Source organism: Diabrotica undecimpunctata, chromosome 4 (assembly GCF_040954645.1).
Source record: "Diabrotica undecimpunctata isolate CICGRU chromosome 4, icDiaUnde3, whole genome shotgun sequence".
NCBI lineage: Eukaryota > Metazoa > Arthropoda > Insecta > Coleoptera > Chrysomelidae > Diabrotica > Diabrotica undecimpunctata.
The window spans coordinates 152552060-152578586 of NC_092806.1; positions in this window are offsets into that span (position 1 = coordinate 152552060).

A 26527-nucleotide genomic window follows, 5' to 3' on the forward strand; every position below is an offset into this window, starting at 1 on the left:
CTATTTTTTTGTGGCATTTTAAATTAATTACTATTTAAATGGGAATAAGCTACAATTAAAGGTTAAAATACGTTTATTGACGTTTCAATTTCCACTTCGGAAATCGTTCTCAAAATACAAACATTAGTAAATTAAACAAATTTTGTTTTTTGTTACTTAGTGAAAAACTCTTCTAATAATTTAATTTTATCTGACTCATCTATATTGACAATTCAGACATACCTTATACATTTTAAAGTAGACGACTTTAAAATGATATTGCCAATATTGTTGAGTTGCGTTCCTGGGACGACTTTACTTATAAGATAGTTCATTCGATTACATAAAATCAACTTTAACTTGAGAATATCCGTCAGAAAAGATCATGTAATTCGTCTTTAAAAAGACAAATACATGCCATGATGACAGTAAAATTCTCCTGTTAGTGATTCCATAGTAAATTATGAGGGAAAAACCAGGAAAAAAACCTCATAATACTATCCCGACATGGTAAGTATTTGATCGTGCATTTAGTTTACCTTCAATAAACACCAAATTCCGATTTTATATGTTTGTTATTTAAAAAACATAAATGATGTATTCTCTATATGTTACTGACTTACCAATACTGGTATTTTCCTTTTAATAACTTCCTCTTTCAATATGGGTAACCAGATCCTACTACATTATGCCGAGGAATTCGCGACACAATTGGTCTCATTTAGCATAATTAGAGCCGCTTCTTTGATTTTTCTCTTTTTACCATCCGTTTCTTTTAGGACTATATTTGAATCATTCCATTGAACCCTATGTTCATTATCCCATGCCTGTTTTATTTATATATTCTAACATTTAATGGCCTTGATGTTTCACCTAAATAAAACTGATCGCATTCACAAGGTATTTTATAAATGCAATTCCTTGTCCTTTCTTGTTCATTGTTAGGTTTGGTTTTGGACAAAATAGATCTCAACGTGTTTGTTGTTTTGAATGTTGTTGAAATGTTGAATTTATTTCCTATCCTTTTAAGCTTTTCCGATAATTCTTTTATGTATGGTATTGTTATTTTCCTCGTATTATTCCTTGTATATGCTATAGGATCTCGTTCTAAGTTGTTTTGTTCTATTCGATCGATTGTTGAAAATTCCTTATTTATAAACGATAAAGGATAATCATTTTTTAATAAAACAATATAGATGAGTCAGATAAAATTTAATTATTAGAAAAAATTTTCACTAAGTAACAAAAAACAAAATTTGTTTAATTTAATAATGTTTGTATTTTGAGAACGATTTCCGAAGTGGAAATTGAAACGTCAATAAACTTATTTTAACCTTTAATTGTGGCTTATTCCCATTTAAATAGTAATTAATTACAGGGACAGTCGCAAAAGTGGAAAGATCCTTTTAGTTATCTTTCTCGCATAAAAATGCTATGAGATCTACAATGAAGCAGGATCGCTTTACTGACCTAGCAAATTTGTACATTGAGCATTGCGATATATTTATAATCAATATTTATTATAAATATAATCAAAATTTAATAAATTTTTTATTTGAAATGTTAATTATTTTTTGTTATTGATAATTTAATTTCTATAAAAATTAAACAAATTTTTTGCTCTTTAATTCTTACCGGTACCCGCTCATCCCTCTCGGCGGCTCTGTCTACAATGGCAATATTTTAGCTTGTGCTCCTATTTTCTCGTCTAAATAGACAATTAAAGTTATAAATTCATGCCAGTTCTATATTTCTAACTTAATAGTAATAGACTAAATCAGTAATAAAGGCGGTTCTAATAGTATTATCCCACCAAAACTACTGTACTGTCATTTTAATTCGTTAATGCAAAGAAGGCGGAACTGGTTTGTTACTAATTGATTTTTAAGTACTTCCTTTTTATTTGATTTGATTTGACAAACTTTAGTAAAAAGGTAGATACAATCTTATGATTCACTAAGAAATTATTGGACGGGAACATTTTGAAGGTTTGGCCTGTACATTTTTTATTGTTTGTAGGAGTTAAATTTGTAAAGTAATAAATTCTTAGACAGGAGTAAGGCAGTATTTGTAATTTTTACTATTACTTGTCATTTTTAGTTTTAATTTGCAATGTATAGTTAACCCTTGAGGAATCGGGTAGGTACATGCAAATTACATGAACAGTCGGGTGGGATCTGTGATGCCCAATTTTTATTTTACACAATACATTAGAAAAGATTAAAATAAAACTATTTGATATATGTACAATCTGTGTCTATTTCATTTTTAATACATCTTAAACACAATGATAAAATAAACTCTTTAAGAAAATGCAAAAAAAGTTAACAAAATGTACTTCTCTTACTTTTAATAAACAAAATTCTAATCCTAATTTTAATTTTCATTGCAGTCTTCGTAAATCGGTTTAACATGATCTATAACCATTTTTGGCATGCGCCTGTGCTACGTCCAAGAAGATTGTAAAGCAGACTTTCTTTTCTTCTAATGTTTTTTTATTATATTCGTTATTCTGTAAACTTGATCTATAGTAGAATGTTTATTTCTCAAGCCAAAGTGATGATTTGGTATAAGATTGATTCTTTCTATAATTGGATTTAATTTTTTCAATAGCAGTTTTTTAAATAGTTTTGACCTCACCGGAAGGAGTTATATTGGTCAATAGAATGTCATAGTTTGGCGATCATAATGACTTCGGCTACTTTCCAGAGCCTGGGAACATATCTCAATCTAAAAGCAGAATTTATTAGGTGTGTCAGCTAAACTATAGCTTTTCTTGGTAGATTTTGTATTAGTTATCCTATTATCCTAGTTAAACTCTTTTTTGATCACTGTATCGCTCATAGTTAAAATTATCGGTGAGTGATCAGAGTTCATGTTTCAGCCGTCATTGATATCCAGACAGTTAGCTGAGATATTTTTGTAAATAAAGAAATCTATCAGGTCTGGAATTTTGTTCCTATCAGTAGGCCAGTATGTTGGTCTACCAGTATATATTACTTCACCCTTTTGTTCTTTAACAACTGACAATAGTTATTTTCCTTTAGTTGTAGTAAGCCTAGAGCCCCAGTGGGTATTCTTTGCGTTAAAGTCGCCACCGATGATGTATCTTTTTTCTAAAGTGTTCTTAGACTCTTTATATTATTCTCTTTTAATGGAGTGTCTAGGAGGACAATATATTGAACATATTTGCGGTATGTGTTTTCATCTTTACACATACTGTTCTAGCTTGTAACGACGATGCAATTGAACAATTTTTTGTGAAAATATTACTCATTAATGAATTGATCTCAATATAATGTCGGTAATACATTAGTACGTTACTTGTAATGGATGTTTAAATGACCGGATAGATGTTTGGATACAGAGAGATCTGGTTACTTATAGAAAATATTCCTTTGGGTATTTTAAGGGACATATTAATGCAGTTAATACGGTTCGCCAGTACGCCAGTAAATTATTCGGACAAATAAAGAAAATATTTAAAAAGTAAGTGGGTAGTAACTACAAAAATGGATCGCAGTAAGAAATAAAAGCTTCACAACGCTCTTAAAATATGTAATCTTTGAGATTATATTCGAACAATAATTAAAATACATCCAACTTTTTCCCAAACAATCTTAATTTCAATATTTAATAATGAATTCCGAGTTTGTTGTTTACAGGCGCATTTTTTATGCATCAATAACATTTTTCCATCTTCTGCTATTACTTCTTAATCCTAATACCCAATTTACTTGCTGACTTCGGGTTAAACCGTTTATTTCTCATTTCAGAGCCACAGCTTTACTTTCTAGTCATTAAAATATGTAAATCCCGCCGAACCGTCAATTTCGGCGGGATTGAATAATCAGTTCCAATATGATACGGGTCGTAATGAAACACTGCATTAATCATCGCTAATAGGTCAACTGGGCTAATTCGACCTTTCTGCAGGTACACACGTCAAACTTTATGGGTAAACAATGTAAACGCAGTAAGAGTAAGGCGGTTGATTTAACTAAATCAACGAAATGGATTTTATGATATCTACAGATACAAGGACAGATAATTAGAGTATACTTGTTGATATCAATATAGGAAAACGACATTTCTTCTACCACAGCGTAGTCCTCTAATAAAATATTTGAGAATTGAAGACTTTGATATTAAACTATCTGAACTCAGCGATAAATTAAATCAACTTGATTCTATTACAGCAACAGAATTTACCGACAGCATTGTCAATGAAGCCGCTGGAGCTGACCGCATATCTCGTTCTAAAAATTTTTTGGTTAGAGGCGTCCCTGAACCTACAGGAAACGCACAAAATAAAAAAAGATCATGATAAGAATAAAATAAATTTAGCCCTAGAAGTCATTGAATGTCAAGAAAGTCCTGTTATATTTTACAAAGTCGGTAAACCAAATCAAAATGAACGTTATCCTCGCATGACAAAAGTGATGACTTCTGAACACACTCGAAAATTCTTGGTAACAAAAATAAACTTTTTATATATATATACAAGGATTTCCACAGTTTTCACTGTATTCCTTCACTCAATCGTTTTCTCCAATTTTTCCTCTTTAGCTAGTCCCCTTCCTGTAGGTTTCTTCTACTCATTGCTTCGTCCACTTCATCTCTGAAAGATCTTCGGGGTCTGCCTCTCTTTCTTCTTCCTATCGGGCTCCACTCTGTTATTCTATTTATCCACCGATTTTGGTCTGCTCTTCTGACATGTCCGTACGAGGTTAACCTCTTCTGTTCGATGTAGTCTATTATGTCGGAGTTCATTCCCATTCTCCTCTTAATCTCCATGTTATTTATTCTATCTCTTCTTGTTACTCTGCAGCTTCTCCTTAGGAATTCCATCTCTGTTGCTCTTATTTTGTTTTTGGTTTTCTTATTTATTGTCCAATTTTCACACCCATAAGTGAGGATACTTCTTGTCATGGTATTATATATTTTTTTCTTTGTTTTCATGCTGATGTTCTTATCCCATAGTACCGGGTTCAATTTTCGTATGCAGTCTCTTGTTTGTCCTAGTCTATTTTTTATATCTTCCTCCGTTGTTCCTTTGTTTGATATTATGAAGCCTAAATACTTATACTTGTCTGTTCCTTTGATTTGTTTACCTTCGTCTATTTCCAGCTGTTTTATTTTTGTATTTTCCGTTGTTAGGTATTCAGTTTTCTTTAGGTTTATTTCCATCCCATTCTTTGTATATTCCTGCTCCAGTTTTCTCATCATAAAACTGAGGTCATCCTCGTCTTGTGCGATTTGGTATTTGGTCATCGGCAAAACTTAGCGTATATAGATATTCGTTGCTTACTGGTATACCCATTCCTTCGCACTTTCTTTTCCATTTTTTCAGGGTTTTTTCCAGAAATATTTTGAACAGGGTGGGGGATATGGAGCAACCCTGTAGTAGTCCCTTTGTCGTCTTAAATGGACTGCATATTCTATTGCCCGTTTTGATAGGTACTTCGTTATTCTTGTAGAGTGCTTTTACCGCGTTTATTAATCTTCGTGGAACTTCGATGTCTTCCATTGCTTCCCATAGCTTGGTTCTAGGTATTGAGTCATATGCCTTCTTAAGATCAACAAAAGCCAGATGGACGGATTTATTTTTGGCCATTATTTTTTCTATTAGTTGTTCGACCGTGTAAATGTGATCTAAGCATGCTTTCCCCGCTGTGAAACCTGCCTGGTCTTCTCCGATTTTATCTTGTATATATATTTCTAATTTTTCCTTTATGGTCTTTCCATACAGTCTGCCTATAGACGATATAATGCTGATTCCCCGATAGTTTTCGCAGTTTTTTCTATTTCCTTTCTTATATATTGATGTAATATATGCTTGGGTCCATTCTGCCGGTAAGTCTTCTCCATTCAGTGCTCCCTCAAACATTTTATGTATCATACGGAATAACTTTTCCGATCCGTTTTTTATTAATTCATTTGGTATTCCGCAAGGACCTTCTGCTTTTTTGTTCTTTAGAGTTTTGATCGTTCTTTTTACCTCAGCTAGGCTTAATTCGATTTCGTCATGTGTATAGATTTCTATTCCGTCTATTTCTGATTCTTTGAATTCGGGGCGGTCTTCGGTTAGCAATTTTTTACAGTATTCTTGCCGTTCGTTTTCTTTGATTTGACCGATCTTGATTTTCTCTGTCTTATTTCTTTGGAGCGACTTTAAGATGCGCCATGACTCTGAATTTCTCGTTTCTCCTATGTGCTGTTCTATCTCTGTGCATGTTTTTTCCCATCTTTCATTTGCCACTTTTCTTTTCACTTCTTTGTTTTTTTTCCTGTATAGTTCCAAGCCTTATAGTTTTTTGTGTTCAGGGATTTTATATGGAGTATAAGCGAAAGCTTTGGTGAACATATAAACTTACTGGTTTCCTTGATCATTTTCTCATCCACCGTAATTTTTCTAACTGAGTCAAACAATCGTTGCTAAAGATAAGAACAGAATTTTAAGAATCTATTATTGCAAGTGGTAATAGTAAAAAAGTTTATCGGTACATTCGCACATCTTTATCGTCTAAAGTCTCCACACCATTACTTAAAAAAGCTGACGGGTCTTTATGTTCTTCGAATAATGAATCTTCGCAATGTTTATCATTATTCTTCTCTCAGGTTTTTACAGATAAAGCTTACGATACCATTCCTCAAATAATGTGCCTACGTTTATCTAAATCTCTTAATAATATATTTCTTTTTTTTTAATAAAATTTTGTATTTGCCTTATTATACGGGGTTAATCGAAAAGTGCTTTTTTTATCCTAATTTTGAAACATCCTGTGGAATAATTCCGTTAGCGAATTTTCGTAAAACCTAGGTTTTTCGGTTGCAACCATGTCTTTTTAGTATTATGTTTCATGTGAAAATATAAATTGGTTCATTTTTAGGAGATTTGCCACCCACAATTTACGACTTTTCCTATTATTACCATTACCTTTTGTATTAATTTGTAACACGACGACGGGGTCTTTGGTAACTGATATCGAAGGAATGTCATCGACATTCCAGAAGCACTGTATTTAAATAATGAAAAAAAGCAACGACATGATCTTGGTTTTATTGAACAATGATACCAATAACAAAACATAAAACAACTTAAATGTAACTTAACCTAAATACGCAAATAACGAAGAAAAACTACTAAAAAATAACTAAATACTTTGTATTGCCTCCCCTAGCCTCTATAACTGCCTGTACACGTCGGCTTATGCTGCGTATGAGGTTGCAAATATCATCTTGCTGGATGTTGTGCCGTTTCTCTTCTAGAGCCAAGCGAAGTTCGTTAATTGAGGCTGGTGCAACTCACGACCTTTAATATTTCTACCAAGCATGTCCCAAACGTGGTCTATTGGGTTCAGATCTGGCGAACACGCTGGCCAGTTCATTTTATTAATACCAACTTCCTCTAAATATTGCATGACACACATTGCGGAGTGGAGTCGCGCATTATCTTGCATTAATGGAAAATCATCTCTGATACATTGACAAAAGGGTACTACGTGATTCGCTAAAATTTCCTCAATATACCGGTGTGCAGTCAACTAACCCTCAATAAATAACAATTCAGTGTGCGCCTCTCGGGATATTCCTGTCCATACCATCACCGAACCCCCTCCATGGCTAACGCGGGGACTGAAAGCGTACTCCGCAAATCTCTCTCTAGTTTGACGCCATACTCGTTTTCCCCCATCTGATGAGTGAAGACAGTATCTCGAATTATCCATAAAAAGAACATTACTACATTGTCGTAAATTTCAATGTAAATGTTCCCTGGAAAATTGTAGTCTAGCCACTCTGTGCCGTGGAAGTATTTTGGGCCCAGTTACTGGTCTGCAACTTTGCAAACCAAATTTATGTAATCTTCGACGAATTGTAAATACACTTACATTATTGCTTCGAATCTCTTAAAACGATCATCTAAAGATGTAGTTTTGCGTTTCCTGCCACTTCCCGCTTTACGCTTGTTTGTTCCAGTTTGTATAAAAGCATAATGACAACTGATCCTACTTTTAATTATAAATTGCTAGGTGGGAGTCCAGGCAATTCCAATGAAGTCAACAGTTCTGTAGGGTCCTGCATTATAAATGTGTCAACTCGGACAAGCCGTTTCGAAGGAGTATGGCAACTAAGTATGTGACACTAACGCCTATTAAAAATAGGAGTTAGTGCAAAAAATATGCTAAAATGTTTGGGGTGAACCACTTTTACTCCTTAGCGGTATGAAAAGTAGATAAATACCTATTCTTAGACCTACCGAAAACATATGTAAAATTTTATGAAAATCGGTCCAGCGATTTCGGATTTTGCACAATCTTCGACACTAAGAACTATGATCAATCATAGCTTAACAAAATCTAAGTGTTAATATGACATAATGATAACAGTCACCAAAGCCACCTCGTCGTACTACAAAAAAACTCCAAAACGACCATAACTAAAAAAGGCCTAAATTGTGAGTGGCAAATTCATTTGGCTCTAAAAAATTAACCAAGGCATATTTCGACATAAAACAAAAAACTCAATGCTTAAAAGAAATGGTTGCAACCGAAAAATAAGGTTTTACAAAAATTCGCAAACGAAATTATTCCACAGGATGTTTCAAAGTTAGGATAATAAAACCACGTTTTAATTAACTCCGTACAAGTCAAATATAAAATTTTATCAAAAACCTGACTACTAAAATTATAATTATACTAAATTATTTATACACAGTGTGCTAAAAAAATCATCAAAATAGGGCTAAAAATAAAAAAATTTAAATACTTTGAATTTGGCCAAAAATTTTTCCGTTGCGTTTTTTTTGCATCTGAGTGTATATAACAATTTTTTCTTGTTACAGATTGCCAAATGTTTCGCTGGTTCTAACAACATACAGTGAGCCAAAATGGTTATAAAATTCTTTTTCTCTACGTCTTTACTCGTAAGTTTTTTTTTTTAATTTAACAGACTAATTTAAAATATTTATTGCTGTACGTAACTTTGATACGTTTAGACCATATTATATAACACAAGTTTGAATTTTTTATCATATGCTAATATTATTTTGTATTAGTCTTTCAGAATTTTTTTAAACCATACTCTTTCTTTTACTCATTATATTGATTTATATTCAAACACCCACCGACCAATGAACTAACGCGTTTGAATTAAAGTCCATGATTTAGTCCGACTTTGTTTTTAAACATGTTTTCAAAGCTTTGATTACTACGATCCTGCATACAAATTTGCATTCAGCATCCGTACATGATTTCACATGAATAACAGCATTGAAGTAACTCCCTCCTATGTACATCGCTTAGGACGGTTTTATCGGTTTTAGTGCTTGGATTTGATTATTGGCACGCCTGAATGTGAATACAACATTCATAGTCCATATAAATAAAAAATAAGTGATGCTTCTGTTTGAAATGGCATAGTATACTTTACATAAATATTTATTATTTAAATAAAACGTGTTATCTAGTGGCTGGAGACGGTGAGAGTTGTACGGTGGCAGTGAAAGGAGATTTATTCCGGTGTCGCGACAAAAATTGTAGGAAGCTAGACTTGAATGCGTTGTGTTGATATCTCGCACTAAAAGAACTGGTCTTTAGAAGCATTAACATGCCTCTGAAAAAGTTTCAACCATTCCAAGCAAAGTTGTTCCGTTATCCACAATGATTTGGAACATCTGTATATTGCCGCAATAGGACCGTTTTTGTCCAAACCTACTTTTATCCGATTTTTTCTATAAATAAACATAGGTGGAATATATTGACCTGAGGCACTGAAAGCGCATACTAATGTCGTGGTTTGTCCTGGTTCACTACTAATAATTGCACCAACTTGTTTCTGGCCTTTGGCAGCAACAATTTTACAGGGAATATGAACATTACTGATACCCGTCTCATCAGCATTAAAAATTTGATTACATTCAAATTTGTAACGATCTTATAGAGTTGCCAAGTTTTTGTAAAATATCTTTGGATCTTCACGATCAAAAGCAGTAATTCTACTCAAACTTGTTACTTCTGGTTTGCGCAAACTGAGTTCTGGATGACAGTGCATAAATTAATAAAACAAGTCTTTTCTACACTATTTCGTTGCCATTTTAAATCGATGTTTGGTTTTGCTCTGCATATTCAAAAACGATTTGACGTATGGTACGGGACGTAAGGAAAAAACGCCTTTGACAGTTCTAAAATTCTAGACGCAAATTCGGATTCCTCTTCCTTGGTAAAGACAGCTTTTCGTTCTAGTGTAATTCTTTTGGCTTCGAAACGGCCTCTTAATTGGTCTTGCCATGTTCCATAAGGGATGTTGTATAACTTGGATGCTCCTCTTATCGAAAGTATATTGTCAGCTATATCGCTAAGGACTCTTTCCATCGCCTCTTCGCCCCACGAGAGCCGTGTTGTTTTTCTGTGATATATTCGTAGCATCTGAAATAAATAACATCAACTAAGACCTATCACAATTAGGGTAATATCGAACACGTTGGGGTAAAATCGACCACTATGGTCGATTTTATACGAAAATGTATTGTTGACATGAACTTTTTTAGAAAACACTTAACCTGAAATTATATGATTTTGTGATATCTATATTCTAAAAACATGTTTTCATGCATTGTGAATACTAAAATACTGACTTTAGCTAATAAAGAAGCTTTTACCTTAAAATACGATTGTAGAATTTTATAAAAATCTTCCACAAAACACAAATTTACTAGACCTTAGTGCCTATGGCGTATGAAAAACGGCTAACTGGCCAGTGAACCACCCAATTCCCAGGAAAGTGGTATAATGGATGATAGAATCTTATATTATAGAATTAACCAACTGTAAACACTACTCTATAGAAAAAAAGGTACATCTGCATTTTGCACAGAGATTAAAGGTAAATTGAAGTGGTTTTTGATCAGCAGTTTGATAACGATAATGACGACTCGGCAGTAGAGATGAAATTCGAGAGTAGGACAGGTCCTCACAGGTTTATGCTAACCTCGTAAATTACCTAAACATCTGTGAGTTAAGCCAATTAGCAAGCAGTGTACGAGGATAGAGAAGTACAGCCAAACACGTTAGCGACTGTTCAGCCGTTACTAACGCAAGGCAGTAGTGGTTCCACTCTCACCAAAATCGGACGTCTAAAATGGAGCAACACTGAATTACAGTAATGCATTGGTTGGTGATCAGTGTAGTAGTGTCTGAGGGCTCGAGAGACTAAGACCCCGAAAGCCCTGAAGAAGACATCAAAGAGGATATCGAAAGCTCGGCGCAATGATAATCGACGCAGTTAAACCCGGAAGACTGTTAAAATTAATATTAATTAATGGAAAACGGCAAGTCAAGAAATAAACAATAGCCTGACAGTTAACAGTTTAATACCAACAACACCACTAACTTTTGGATCTTTACCTTATATTCCATACTTAACCCTCTAACTGGCAAGATTCTAAAAATTATTCTATTTATTTGGAATTTTTTTTTAATTTAAATAGAAATAAGTTTAATAAAAACCAAGAAAAGCTATTAAAATGTAATTATCAATTTTTGTTTGGCGTCCAAGTAAAAACAGGTAAAGGATTCCTCGGGGGACCCATGCTGGTTAAAATTAAAAGTAGGGTTTTATTCATTTGAATGGATTTTATTAAAATAAACTTAAAAACAAACGGAAAAGAATGGTGTACGCTATTTTTTATGGTGATAATTATAAAAACAGTTTTTGGCATTAGAACAACATAAATGAAGATCACATGTGCTACACACATATTAAGTTTTCGACACCTTGCACAATTTACATTTTTTTACCATTCTCTTTGTTGAGCCAAAGTGAAAAGTGTGCAATACCGTCGAAGCGAATGGCATCAATGGGATGTTTTGCTTTTTTTTTCCAATGCCAGAAGTAGTTGGTTGCGGTGAGCTTGATTGTGATTTTGATGTTGAAGGTTGGCCAAGTACACGTTTTTCACTGAATAAAACGAGAGCAGCAGCAATTTGTTCTCTGAATTCTGGTAGCTGCAACAACGTTTCATGTTCCGCTAAGATATTGTTCGAATCATTACATTTTTTAGCATGTATGCGAGGGTACAAAATATAAGCGTTTGTTGCAGCCATATCGATCAAGTGGTAGAAAATTCGAACCATTGCACTACGTGTCTTCGCTCTAATATGGTAGAGACCCATCAATCCATCCATCAGATCAGCTCCTCCCATATGTCTGTTGTATTCGCGAATGATCTGCGGACAGTTTTCTTTCTATCATATCGTGGTACTTTTGCAATTATGTTGATTTGGATTTGCTCAAAGTTGATAATGAGTTAACCGAAGAAATTGAGATTCGTCGAGGTGTGCGTCAGGGTTGTGTGCTTTCTCCACTATTATTCAATATATATATAGCGAAACAATATTTCAGGAAGCGCCCCTAGAGCAAAACATTGGTATGAACATTAACGAAGAGTTAATTAACAATATACGATACGCTGATGACACGCTAATAGTAACAGATAACCTAGCAAATTTACAGTTTTTGATGGAAAACATAAACACCCATACCAATAAGTATGGTCTAAAACTGAACATCAAAAAGACTAAATTCATGATTGTAATAAAGAAGCTATACACCAATGTGAATTTAACCATAAATAATCAGCCAGTTGAAAGAGTTACGTCCTACAAATATTTAGGGGTTTGCTTCACTGATACTAATGACCAGACAAGAGAAATCAAGAGGCGAATAGAGATAGCGAGACAATCGTTTGTCACAATGAAAAAGTTCCTATGCAGCCGGGACATAAATATAAACTTAAAAACGAGAATGTTAAGGTGCTATGTTTTCTCCGTTTTGCTGTACGGCATGGAAGCCTGGACACTGAAAAATATAAACATTCGAGATGTGGTGTTACAGGAGAATGTGGAAAATACCATGGACAGAAAGAGTAACAAATCAAGATGTTCTGCTGAAGATGGGGAAGGAATGCGAAGTCATAAAAACCATACAAACAAAAAAACTGGAATATCTGGGCCACATAATAAGAGGAGAAAAGTATTCTCTGCTGAGACTCATAACCCAAGGAAAAATCTCGGGAAAGAGAAATGTGGGACGTAGGAGGATTTCCTGGTTGCTAAATTTAAGGGAGTGGTACGGGTGCAGTTCAATAGAGTTGTTCAGAGCTGCAGCCAACAAAGGAAAGATTGCTGTGATGGTAGCCAACCTCCGATAGGAGACGGTACTGTAAGAAGAAGAAAGATTTGCTCTCAAAAACGGCTAAAATGCTAACGTAAGTCGATGCCAGCCGCACGTTCTTGGTATCTTTTCATGAAATTTTACCAAAATCAGCACCGTACGTAGATCCAATATATTTAACAGAATATCCTTTTCCTTCATCTTTGATAACCTTGCCCAACGGAAGCTTACACTTTGGGATTCTATTTGTTCGTATTGTACCAAGGCTTCCATTCTTCTTGTACGTAAATAAACTAACAAAGGTAAAGACGTATAGAAATTGTCGAAGTAAAGGATGTGATGAGAAAAGCTGGGTATGTGACAAACGTACAACAACGTTTAATGTGCTTCCAAGATCGGGTGCACCAGGAAGAATTATATTGTAGCCTGCACCGTTGTAAACTTCAAAACGATATGCGTAACTTTGAGAATCACAAACAGTTTAATGTCCCATTTGTGCGGCTTATTTGGCATAAATTGACGAAGACGATGCTTGAGTTTGGTCGAACACATCTGCTCATTAACACACAATCTAACCATCTTTGGAATCAAATTAAATCGATTGTTGACCTTATCAGGCAATATACGGATCCGAAACAGTGGATCGTAGCCTGGCTGACCTTTTCCAATGCGCTGCCTTTCATCTTGAAACGATAAGTGTTTCTTTATTTCCATTAACTTTTTTACAGGCATTGTCTTCTTGATGGAGGCGAACGCGTTTTTGCTCCAGTAGCTCTTGAGATTAGGGTATCGATAAATCGACATGTACATCAACACTTCGATAAATTTCTGAATCTACTTACCACTCGTGGCGAATTTTGTATTGATATTTTCTTGGCGAGCTGCAGCATTCGTTTCATTGGTCACCAAATAAATAATCTCTTTTGTGAAGAAATAATTAAAGAATTCTATTGGTGTTTTCAGTTCTTTTATTGACGATGGCAACCGTGCATCTCCTTGGAAAGCTACTTTGTTTACATGCAAGCGCATTGATCGCTTACGCCACGTTACCTTAGTAAATTGTTCCGAATCTTTTTTGATATCCTGAATAGCTGAAATGAGAATAAAAATAGTACACTATTGCTAAAGTATAAATATATAATTATTACCTCAAAGAAAAACCACCAATAAAAGGCGTGATCGAAGGCAAACTTGCAGCATGTGTGGCATCGACGGCTGAAGTAGATGCAATTGCTTTAATTAATGTAGAGTCCTCCTTTTCTAAAGATTCGACACATTCGTCAGCTTCGATTTGCACCGCCGTTGTCATTGTTAATGATGCAGCAGGTGCTTCTATGTCACTGATATTTAGCGACATGTTCACGTTTTGAATAAAATAGACGCTTGTTTCACCTGATTGCACTTCACGGATACACTCTGTAATCATGTCATCTGGAGTGATCTCATCCGGCTCGTAATCTGAGCATAAAAAGTGGACTTATTTTACATATTTCGTTGATATTTAAAAAGAAAATATTTTTGCTTGTTTTTACCATAAACTTATGCTTAGAAATCGGGAATCTGATCCAGTATGAGTAAAAATCAACAAAACCGCGAATTTTTCTCCACGTTTTCTAATTATAACTTTTTCAGAGTTTTCCTCTTAAGATCTGCGCCCGTGTGTATTACTTCGTCAATTTATTGTTCGAAAGAAATACTTCTCTAATCCATATTAATGTAGTAAAATTTAAATTTTATTTTATAACCTTGTAAAAGTATCGATTGTAAAAGCAAAATTATAAACAGCTGCTATGGCGAATACTAATAAATTCCCAAAAATAAAGCCGTAATAATAAATTCAAAACGGCTTAATTATCCACTGCGTCCTGACATAAATCTCGCTTAATTTCTATTTACACATCATTTTACACATCAGGCAGAGGCTGGAGTAGAGTCGCAGTTTTATCCAAATAATTTGTAAAAATGGCCGTGGTGCATTGTGTAAATGTTGTGAATTTTCGCAAATGTTTTTAAAACTGCAAAAATATATGTTGATAGATATTTATAAGGTAATATTTTAATAGATATTTCCAAAACTAGTTACCAGATAACGAGATAAAAACGTTCCAAGTTATTCGGATCATCATTTTATTAAAATTATCTATAACAAAAGGGTATCATTGCCAAGCCAATACACATGCCTATAGGGCATTCCTTAGAGTAGGGATCATCGCCTGTACAGAAAAATGCAAGCGGGTGTGAGGTAATACTACCCTTTGATTGCATTGGTGATGTGTTGGCTAAATCGTGCAGGACATAAAAAAAACCAAAATCCAAAAATATCCAAGGAGGAGTTGCAATTTATGTAAAAAAAAATCTTATGTATTCTTCTCTTAATCTAGATAAATATAATGTAGAGCAAAGTTCTGAGTTTTGTGCAATTTATGTACCTTCAATAAAAAGCAATATTTTAACTGCATACAGATCGGGTGAGGGTGACTTTTTGTTTTTATTGAATTTTGAGAATGTCATAACGTCCTTGCTTGTAAAGCAAACACACTGATTATACTTGGTGATTTTAATATAAATTTTAAAATTGAATCTGACCCTTTTTTGATATTCAAAATCTATTAATATATGTTGGTCTAAAAGCAACTATAAACGATTATACTATAATCACATCTCAGTCCAGTAGTTGCATCGACAACATTATGACAAATTTTTCTGAAAATATCTACACAGCGAGCATATTTGAACCTTGTTTCTCTGATCATCGAGCTCAATTTTTATTTATTGACTATGAGCATAAAGTTGTTGACACTAATCAAACATTTCAACGGTTTATTACTTCTTCTGGTTTATATTTTATATATATATATTTTTTTTAATTTGCAAATTTACAATCTGCTATTACAAGCTATTAGTAAATGTGAGTATTGCAAATACATGAGAGGAGAAATTATCCACTGATAACACTCCCAATACTAACACTAACAAATTAAATTAATGTAGTGAAAATTAAAATTTAAAATTGAAATTAGTGAATAAAGTCTGTTGGCCGCTGTCTCTTCAATCTTAGTCTGACTTCTGGTTGGAGGTGTAGTTGTCTTGCTTCCTCGTTGGGGTGGCCTGGCAGATGTTCTAAATAATTTCTTGTTAGTCTGCTGATTTCGTCTTCAACGAACGGTATACCAGAGTCATCATGCAGTGTTTTGTTACTAACGTACCACGGCGCGTTGAAAATCATTCTGAGTATTTTGGATTGGATTCTCTGAATGATTTTGGTATTAGAAGGCTTTGCACAGCCCCATAGTTGTACTCCATAGGTCCATATAGGCTTTATTATGCACTTATACAAGAGAAGTTTATTATCTGTAGATAAGTGTGATTTTCGGTCTATTAGACAATTCATTTGACGTATTTTCATGTTAATTTGGATTTTTTTTTGCCAATTTTGTTATGTACCAGAAAGTTAGGAACTTCTGTGTTATGGTTGCCTAGGCCGTTGGCATTTCTTTATGTAATTCGTAGTAACTTAAATTCCATTACTTGATTTATTTATTACTGTGGAAAGCATGTTTAAGATCACGCAATTTTGATTTATTAGTTGTGAAAACATAGCTTTGAATTCGATAAGGAAACTCTTCATCATCTCTCCAATGTCACTGTTTGTATTACTTACATGTGTTTCACTTGTTATTTGAGCGTAAGTTGCATGATTTTGGTTGTATGAGTTCGTATTATTATGGACATTATTTACATTTGTTAAGCCTGTTGCTTGTGTGTAAGTCGCGTGATTTTGATTGCTTAAGTTCGGATTATTCTGTACTGTATTTTTGTTATATTGCAGTTGATTGTGTGTGTGTGTTGTGGAGTGTGTGATCATACTCTTTTTGCTCTGTTTCTACTGCTAATTAACTCTTCATATACCATGCATCCTTTGTAATTTGCGGTGTATGCTTCATTGCAGAGAGGCAGGTGTGTCCCTAGGTTTTTTACAACCGGCTGACATATGGTTGCCTCCACATTTGACACAGTGATAAGGTCTATTACATTATGTCTTAGAGTGTCCATACAATTGGCATCTGGTACACTGGACAATGTTTTATATGGTTTAGCATTTAACTTAAAAAAAAGTGCTACAAACTGTTGAAAAAATACCCGTGCAATGGTTTAATACAAACAAACAAGATCCAGTTCAGTACAACCTGATCTACCTCCAGACGAAATAAACCATTTTTTTACTACAATTGCATAGAATATAACTACATATCTTCCCACTAATAATGTCGATGTCCACTTCAATTATAGAAATTATCCTTCTCCGAGCAAGTCCTTTTTTTCGTTCCGTTGTGGAAGAAGAGCTATCTCAAATAATAAAGTCTCTTAGTAATTCTAATTGTAGGGACGTTCGCGAAATTAATAGCAAAATTTTAAAATAACTTACCAAACAGTTGTAACACCTTTTACTCATCTTAATAATTTAATTCTATCAACTGGAGTATTTCCAGAAGTACTAAAATACTCAAAAGTACTATCCATCTACAAAAAGGTGATTCCTGAAAAACTGACAATTACAGACCCATAAGGATTGTTTCTATTTTGGGAAAGTGATTGAAAAGGTTATAAACAACAATTTTATTCCTATTTTGATTCAAATAATTACTTTAGCAACTCACAATATGGATTCAGAAGTGCTCGTTCTACTACGAACGCGGTATTTAATGTTGTGAGCGAGGTGATTGAGAGGCTTAAACGCGGCAATCGCAAAGCAATTTCTCTTTGCGACTTGTCGAAGACTTTTTATTGCGTTTCACACGAAATTTCGCTCTACAAAATAAATTACTATGGAATCAGAGGTATCCCTCTTAAGCTTATAACTTCTTATCTATTTCGCAGACACCAGGCGGTAGTGTCAAAAGCGATTTTCCTTCCGTAAAACATGGAGTCCCACAAGGTGGTTTTAGGATCTCTTTTGTTTATTATTATGTCAACGATTTGCCTAAATTCATATCTCCTTACAAAACCATACAATTCGCAGATGATACGACATACGTTATATAAGGAAAAAATAATGATGATTTAAAAATGTCTCATGAGGAAATTTGTACTAAATCTAGCTCATGGTTTACTGCAAACAAACTAAAATTTAACTCTGATAAAACGCAAAATTTGGATATATCTGCAAGTAATTTATACAATGATCCAGATAACAAAGAGACTGTTAAACTATTGGGAATAACCATAGATAATCGACTCAACTGGTCGGCTCATATCTCACAACTTAAGAAAAAACTATCAAGTTCATTATTTGTTATTTGCCGACTAGCAAGGGTTGTCAACTTTGAAACTATAAAAATAACATACTTTTCTTGATTCCACTTTCATCTAAACTATGGTGTAATCATATGGGGCAATTCAACAAATGGACTTCAAATTTTTAGAATGCAAAAGAAAGCTGTCAGGATTTTAGCAGTGGTTAGTTATCTAGAACACTGCCAACCTTTCTTTATCAAATTCAAAATTATGCCGCTATCTACACTGTTAATATTTCTGATACTGTCTGATGTCTATGTTCAAAATACGTGAAACTGTCACTACCCACGAACGAATCGCTGTAGATTAAGTCTTTCAGACAAAAATTGTCTTAATTATAACTGTTACAATATTTTACCAAAAAGTATTAAACAGCTAAACTGTAATAATTTCGATAAAGTTATAAAAAAATATTCCAAAACATTGTCTTTACTGCTCAGAAAAATATGTGACTCATTGCAGAACATTGACTGAACTGCTTACCGTAACTTTGCCATAAATGTTTTTCTGTTTAATATGTGTTCTTGTTTGTATATATTTAAGTTACGTTCTATATTCCTTTTTTATATACTTTGTATTTTTTTTGACTTGCTACAAACAAGTGCAAGTCCAAGAGCAGCATACACTTGGAAAAACATACCCAAAAAAAATCCGCTTTCTGTCTAATCTAACCAAGCTAACCCATTACATGTCAAGTGAATACCGACCTCACTCTAAAGTTAATATAATATCTATGTTACGAGCAATGTCCGAAATTGGACAATCTTAGCATTGTACTTCGAATTTCAATAAGTAGCCATGCGTCGGAGTTATATTTTTCAGCAGGTTTTTCTTTAAAATCAAAATCTGCTGATTACCGTGAAAACATAAATGCAGATATGTTTGTTAAATGGCTTAAGGAAAAACTGTTACCTAGTCTGAGTAAACCATCAGTTATAGTTTTAGATAATGCACCTTACCATTCAGAGATTTTGGAGAAACATCCAAAACAGTCGTAGAACGTACCGAGCATAAAAAATTGGTTAGTTAAAATCAATATCAATTTTCCGGAATACGCCTTCAAATCAGAGTTACTGGAAATTTCGAAACGTAATGAAAAACCAACAGTTTATATAGTTAACCAAATTGTATTAAGTTATGGATAACAAGTACTACGGTTACCGCCGTATCACTGCCAGTTTAGTCCCATCGAACACATCTGGGGTATATGTTAAAGGTATTATGATAATCACGTTGGATGCAGTGGATACAGTGACAATGCAGTTTGGGAAATGTGGCAAGAACCTCTTAAAACTGCAACTCCAAAAATATGAGCCAAAACTGTAAATAAATGTGAAAAACGTTGTCTGGTGGATCCGGGAAAATAAAATTAGTGAAATTAATCCAGTGATTATAAATTTACATAATGATAGCTGTAGTGAATTTAGTGATGATGATGATGATGATTTATAAATTTAAATAATCAGTAAGTACACTATCATAATGTTATTTACCAAATTTTTGCTCCTTATTTTATACAAATTAACTCTAACTGATAATACGGGCAAAAATATTTTAAACAAAGTAAGTAATTAAGATTAAAAAAGATTATGGAGAACTCCAGTGCAGTTTACCGTGCCTTTTACTACAACGAAAATTTTCTGCGAATTCTGCATTAATTGTTTAGAGGTGTAAGTTGGTTGTATGTACTGTATTACTGTCTTCCACTGTAAATTTCTCCTATTTGTAAATTTAAGGAAAAAATTTTTCATAAACCAAATTTAAGAAAAAAAAAATATTTCCAGTAATCTGATCATTTTTCTTACGGGGATAATAAAATATTCACCTATTCCACCCACGATTGTTACATCGAGGTTTTTCTTTGAAGACTATACAAACATAAAATTGCCCTTGACATAAGACCATAATTCCACAACAAAAACTACTCACTCGACTTCGTTTATTGCCTATTGTACTTCGCCCACCTGTTTACGCTCCCTGGCACTTTTGTTGCGGTTTTTGTCGTACGAGATGATACAATGCCACAGACGTCCCTTCTGGATTTGATTATGTTTTTGGAAAAAAATGTATCTTAGGGTCACTGTTGACCCATAAAGTACGAATTTGATTGTTGCCTGAGATACTATGTATATACGGTGTGTGCTTTAAGACCGAAGGTTTCTTTTGTTCAAAATTTTATTGTTAAGTTAATTTCTCAACGTGAATCTCTAGATAATGGACTCTCTTTACTTTTAGTTGACGTAATGCACAATGTATCAACAAAAAAATATAACTATAGGATTTGTAATAATCTCAGATAAACTTTTTGAAATATGTTTTCTGGTCACCTACAACAATATCTAAAAATAAACATTTTTTTATTAAATACAACTGATACAAACACGATAGGGGGAAAAACTGCCTATAAATTGTCATTGAAAATATCAGCTCACTTAAAAATAAAGGTATTTTTGGAAGCAAAGTAAGGGCTCATATGCCTTAGGAAAAACAGGAACAAAGGCCACCAGAGAAGGAATAGCATGTTTTTGTTTAATCTACAACCCGCTGCTTGCTCCCTTTCGCTTTGGGTATTACGATATACAAAGAAAGGAACAAGAAGAATATAAGTAAACTATATTTAAAGTAAGTAAAATCAAACAAATAACATACATACAGTTAATTCTAATAACAACATTAACATCTACAAGTACGGCAACAAAGCTTACAAGTAAGTAAAGTGACAAGATCTCTTATTGGCACAATCTGGAAGAACAACTACATAATACAAGACACAAAAACAAGAATCTATAAAGCAGCAATTAGACCTATTTTAACATACACAGCGGAGACAAGACCTGACTCATCTAAAACGAGATGACTACTAGAAACAACAGAGATGAAAATACTTACGGACGAATATCAGGGAAAAATCTGTTGGATAGGGAGAGATACGAAAACATAGGAAGAGCATGCAATATAGATGGGTGACAAAACAGAAACTGGTGTGGAACCAACACATTAGTAGAATGGCAGAGGATAAGATAGTACGAATAGCACGAGATAAGTAAGTCACCAAATGGACGAAGAAGTATTGGCAGACCAAGAAAAAGACGGTGCGATAATTTAAACAATTTAGTAGGCTAATATTAAAGAAGAAACAGGCTTTAAAGCCTGCATACAAGAAGGAAGAAAAAGAAGAAGAAGTCATGACTGGAAGCAGACATTGGTCAAAGATCTTCTTTTTCAAATAATTTGGCACGTTGCTCTTAAAGATATTTGATAAATCTCCATATGTGGCCAATGCTAAAATGATTCTTTGGTTGTCCAGTTGTCCAAATGAAAATATAAATACCAAGAAAGTGCAGTCACAAAAACAATAACAATTACTCACCAAGAACTAGCTAACAAACTGGGGGTTTTCCCTTTTTCAAACCGACTATCTCCCGTATTATCAATACTTTCCTGACAGAATGCTTCGAAATGACAACTACAAGCTATACTGGGATCGCACTGTGCTCGCAAATCTACAAGTGGCACATAATAGATCAAATCGCATTAGTATGCACTTCAGATTAGATAAGGACCGTATTTAAAAAAAAACAGAGGAAAGATTCAGCCCAAAAGATTTGATATGCTGATTGAACAAAACATCGAAGCCATTGGTGAAAATAATATGTACAATATCTCGAAGAACAGCAAGAAAAATTGATCATAATCAAATGAAAATCTAATTAACTTCCGAGTTAATACGAAGAATAGGACAGCTACATCGTTCATACCTTAATTATCGTAAAAATGACATATTCTAAGTACTCTGACACTGACCCTAATTTTCATCTTCGAAAAATTATCTTCAGCGATGAATTTGGCATCAAATTTGGGACAATACCAATACAGATAAGATGACAATACCAAGTCAGTGTCTGATATAGATTTAGTATGAATATTGAGTGCTATAGCTCATGTCACATTGGACATTCTACACGAGCAAATTGAGGGCATGGTCATCTCACATGGAGGTGATGTGAACTAGCCACCCGAGATCATACGATTTGGATATTTCAGATGAGCGGAATCCAGCGAAATCGTGGCGGACATTTAAACGATATTATATTTCATAGATAGTGGCATCGATAAGCCTTTAAAACGAAAAAAAATGATAATGATATCTTAAAACATAATTTGTTTTATTTAAATTTAAAAATAGAAAGCGCTTAACTAAAGACCCTATACAATGTTTTACCTTTTTCTTCCTACCGTCTTATCTGTACTCTTATTTTACGACCATAATCTCCCTCCCGTTCCTGGCAAGTAAGTTATTCAAAATTAATATTGAATGAACCTGCTCCTTTAGATCTGATGCCTACATCATTTGTCCATTTACCCAATACAAGCGCTTTGCAGATTTACACTCGAGAACGTGCCTGAAGAGGGTCTGAGGAAGATAAAATGACCTACTGCGTGTCGTTGTGGTCAACGCAAAGGTTAAAACTATTTTCGTCTCACTTAAATTCGTATTAAGGAATTTTTCGGTCGAATAAATCTGGCTCTCTTATCGATTTGATCAGGTATTTGGCCGGCTGAAAAATGGTTCCCAGGAATTTTGTGTTTGAAAAAAGGATTTCGTCTTGGAGAGTTAAGCTCCTGATAAATTTGAGGTTTGCGGTGTTTCCACAAGTGTTAGATATTGAATGTTTTATTCCCTTTTGTCCTTTAAATCGTAATTTGTTATAAGGAATTCGAACTAATTTATCTTTTATCTTTACGAGTAGTAATGCAAGGTTAATGTGACAAACTAAAGCTGGTAGTTAGAAGTATATACGTTTTATTTGAATTTATTTATTGAATATATTTACGTCATATTAAAAATAAATGTAAAACGTGACTTAGGAAAAATAAAAATATAAAACAAGTAGAAAGGATATCGTCGGGTGGGCCCTGTGAGACCAGCGACAATTTATTTCTAATACCTCACTGCTTATTTTATGTGGGAATGCGCTGCGTTCGTCAGTACCTTTTCGTCCACATGTCGAACAACAGTGAACAACGGGGTTTGTATTAGTATATAATATTTCTTTATTTATATGCACTTTTGGTCTGTCAGACTCTATCCGACTATTCAAGTAACTTTTGTGAGTTCGACAAGTAAATTTATTTTCCTATTTTTTGTGAAGTATAACCCACATGGAGTAAGTATTTTAATTCCTATGGGTATATATATATATATATATATATATATATATATATATATATATATATATATATATTCTCCGTTCATAAATTGTTGAGAGCACGAAATGTGCCTCAAACTCATAAAATGGTCGTAAACCATAGGCGTTCCTGAGGCATTTATTCATTAAATAATAATAAAATATTTTTTAATACTGTTATATATATAATATTAATATTATTTTAATACTAATATATTTAGCAAAAAAACAATTAAAACTTTCACGGCTAATGTTATGTAATTATATATAATAAAAATAAGAATTTAACCATTAACAATTTTGTAAATAAGAATACCTTATCTCTTTGGATATTTCAATACTAATCTTCGCGTTTAATCACTTTACTAGAAAACCTGGAATTCATATCCGAAGGTACTATTCGTTGCAAGATAATTAGGATGGAATTCCCCAGATTTTTAATAATATAATGGGTATGCTCTGGCCACGTGCCTCGTTTGTTCAGTTTATATTCGAAACTTAACTTAAAAGGGTGAAGTTATTACGAACGAAAACAATTTTTTTGTTTAGTACGTTTTTGATCGCATGTAATTTACGGCTCGTCGGTGTGTCCGCGTCTACGGCAGTAATTAGCGTCTCGAATATTTCTTTTGCGAATTATATGCAGTGCGTGAGTGATTTTTTATTCCATATACCTACGAACATATACGTACCTTTCGCTCGTGCTCGTTTTGTTGGATTGTTTGTGATGGCTTCATCATCAACATCATCAAGTTTTACACCGGTACTGTTGCATACAGTCAGTAAGTCTGTCTATTCACCAAGAGAGAAGACTATTGTCCTGAATGTTCACGATGCTCTGGTTTCTCAGAATCCCACAAACACTGTTCGCAACATAGTCGAAAGTTGTGCCAACATGACTGGCGTAGAAGAGTCAACTATATATAGGTTCCTATCAGAAAGAAAAAAACACGGTATAGCTAACCCAAACACAAACGAACACTTAAAGAGGGGGAAAAATCCTATTGAAATTGATAAATTTGCCAAAATGGTATTCGAAGGAAAATTCATGGATTTTTTTTTCAAAAAAGAAATACCAAACCTAAACAAAATTTTACAAGAAGTTAGAGACGACCCGGATTTGCCTCATATCGGACGAACTAAATTGTGGCAAGTTTTAAAAGAATTAAATTTCCGGTGGGAGAAATCAGACCGAAAATCACTTTTGATTGACCGGGAGGAGATAATATGTTGGAGAAGAAATTATCTAAGATCCATACGAAAATTCCGGGCTGAATTAAGGCCCTTCTTCTACCAGGATGAAACGTGGGTAAACTCAGGTCATACTCTAAAAAAAATTTGGTCAGATAAAAATATATTAAGCTCCAGGCAAGCCTTTATGGAAAGCGCGCGCTGGCTTCTTGACGTTCGCGCCACGGAGTGTGCCGATACGTCCCGACACGACAGGTCACCGCGACTATAAATAGAGCGGTAGCGGAGTAATCGTCGGATTCACTCCCTGCCTCTCGACGCGTTAGTGTTCTGAGCTGTTGGACGTGAATCCCTGTCCTGGCATTTGGTTTTCACCTCTGGCTGCGTTGAGTAGTTGAGTTACTGTGACCAAATGCCCATCTTGGTAGTTAGTATTCGCCTCTGGTTGCGTTGAGTAACTGAGTTACCGTTGCTAACTACCCATCTTCCTGTCTCTTGTTTTTCTTTTTCTTTTTTTGTTCTCCTGAAGAAGCTACATACAATTGTAGCGAAACGTCGAGATGAACCCACTTTTGGGTCACTCACAAATGACACGGTCCAAACCCGGAAGACGAATAAACTATAATTCTGACTCTGGCCGTGGAAGCCTACGATTTCAGTATTATTGTTGTTGGATATAACGAGATCCCCTTATAACGAGGTAATTAGTCTGCCATTCCAGTTGTCGTTATAGACGGAGTCTACTGTAGTTTTTTTTAATGTAGTCTTTTTTAATGTATTGTGTAAAATAAAAACTGGGCCTCACAGATCCCACCTGACTGTTCATGTAATTTGTATGTACCCGATTACTCAAGGGTTACGAGGTAATTAAGCGTTTCCAGACTTTTGGTTCACTCTGTATAATATAAATAAATAAAAGTTTTTTATCGGATTTCATAATAATCTAAATTAAAGGGCATTATATTTTAAAGATATCTGACTTTAGAGACACTTTTTCTCAAGATATTTAATATAAAGTTAAATAGCTGAACTTCGGGTATTTGCAGAGTCAAAAATCTCGCTTGAGCGACATCTCCCATTCATAGAAATCTGTCGAAAATGAAAATAGGGTAAATACCTCGTTCTCCTCGAGCTACACCATTCTCGAAGTAAATGAAGCTTTACACATGGTATAAAACAAAGGCATTTACCTTTAGGGAGTTTAGAGCCTACTTTCCGAAATTCCCAAGGAAGGGAGATAGGACATTAGCGGTGCTCCGAGTAACATGGAAATGTTATTCAGATACGTTGAACTTTATAATTAGGATAATGAAATAGGGAACATATAGGCCATTGTTCAAAAAAGGGTATAGGTTCTCGATTTATTATTCGAAAGTTTCGGTGAATGGACAACTTGATCCTTTCAACGGAGCATAAATATACTTTAACAAAGAAATTTATTTTTTTTTTAAGAAAGCCTTATTAAAATTATCTGAATTATCTTATCTTATTAAATCCCGAATCCCGGCGTAAAAAATTTATAAAATATTGTAAAAAAGCGAAACGTCTTATTTTAACCCATTACTGCATGATTTTTTTATTTTTTATAAAAAAAATCTATGATTACAATCTTGACTTCAAGATTACGATAAAAGTATGAAAAAATTCTACTTTTTTGTATTTTTTTTTATTTTTTTTTTCTGTTTGTCGTATATGGCAGA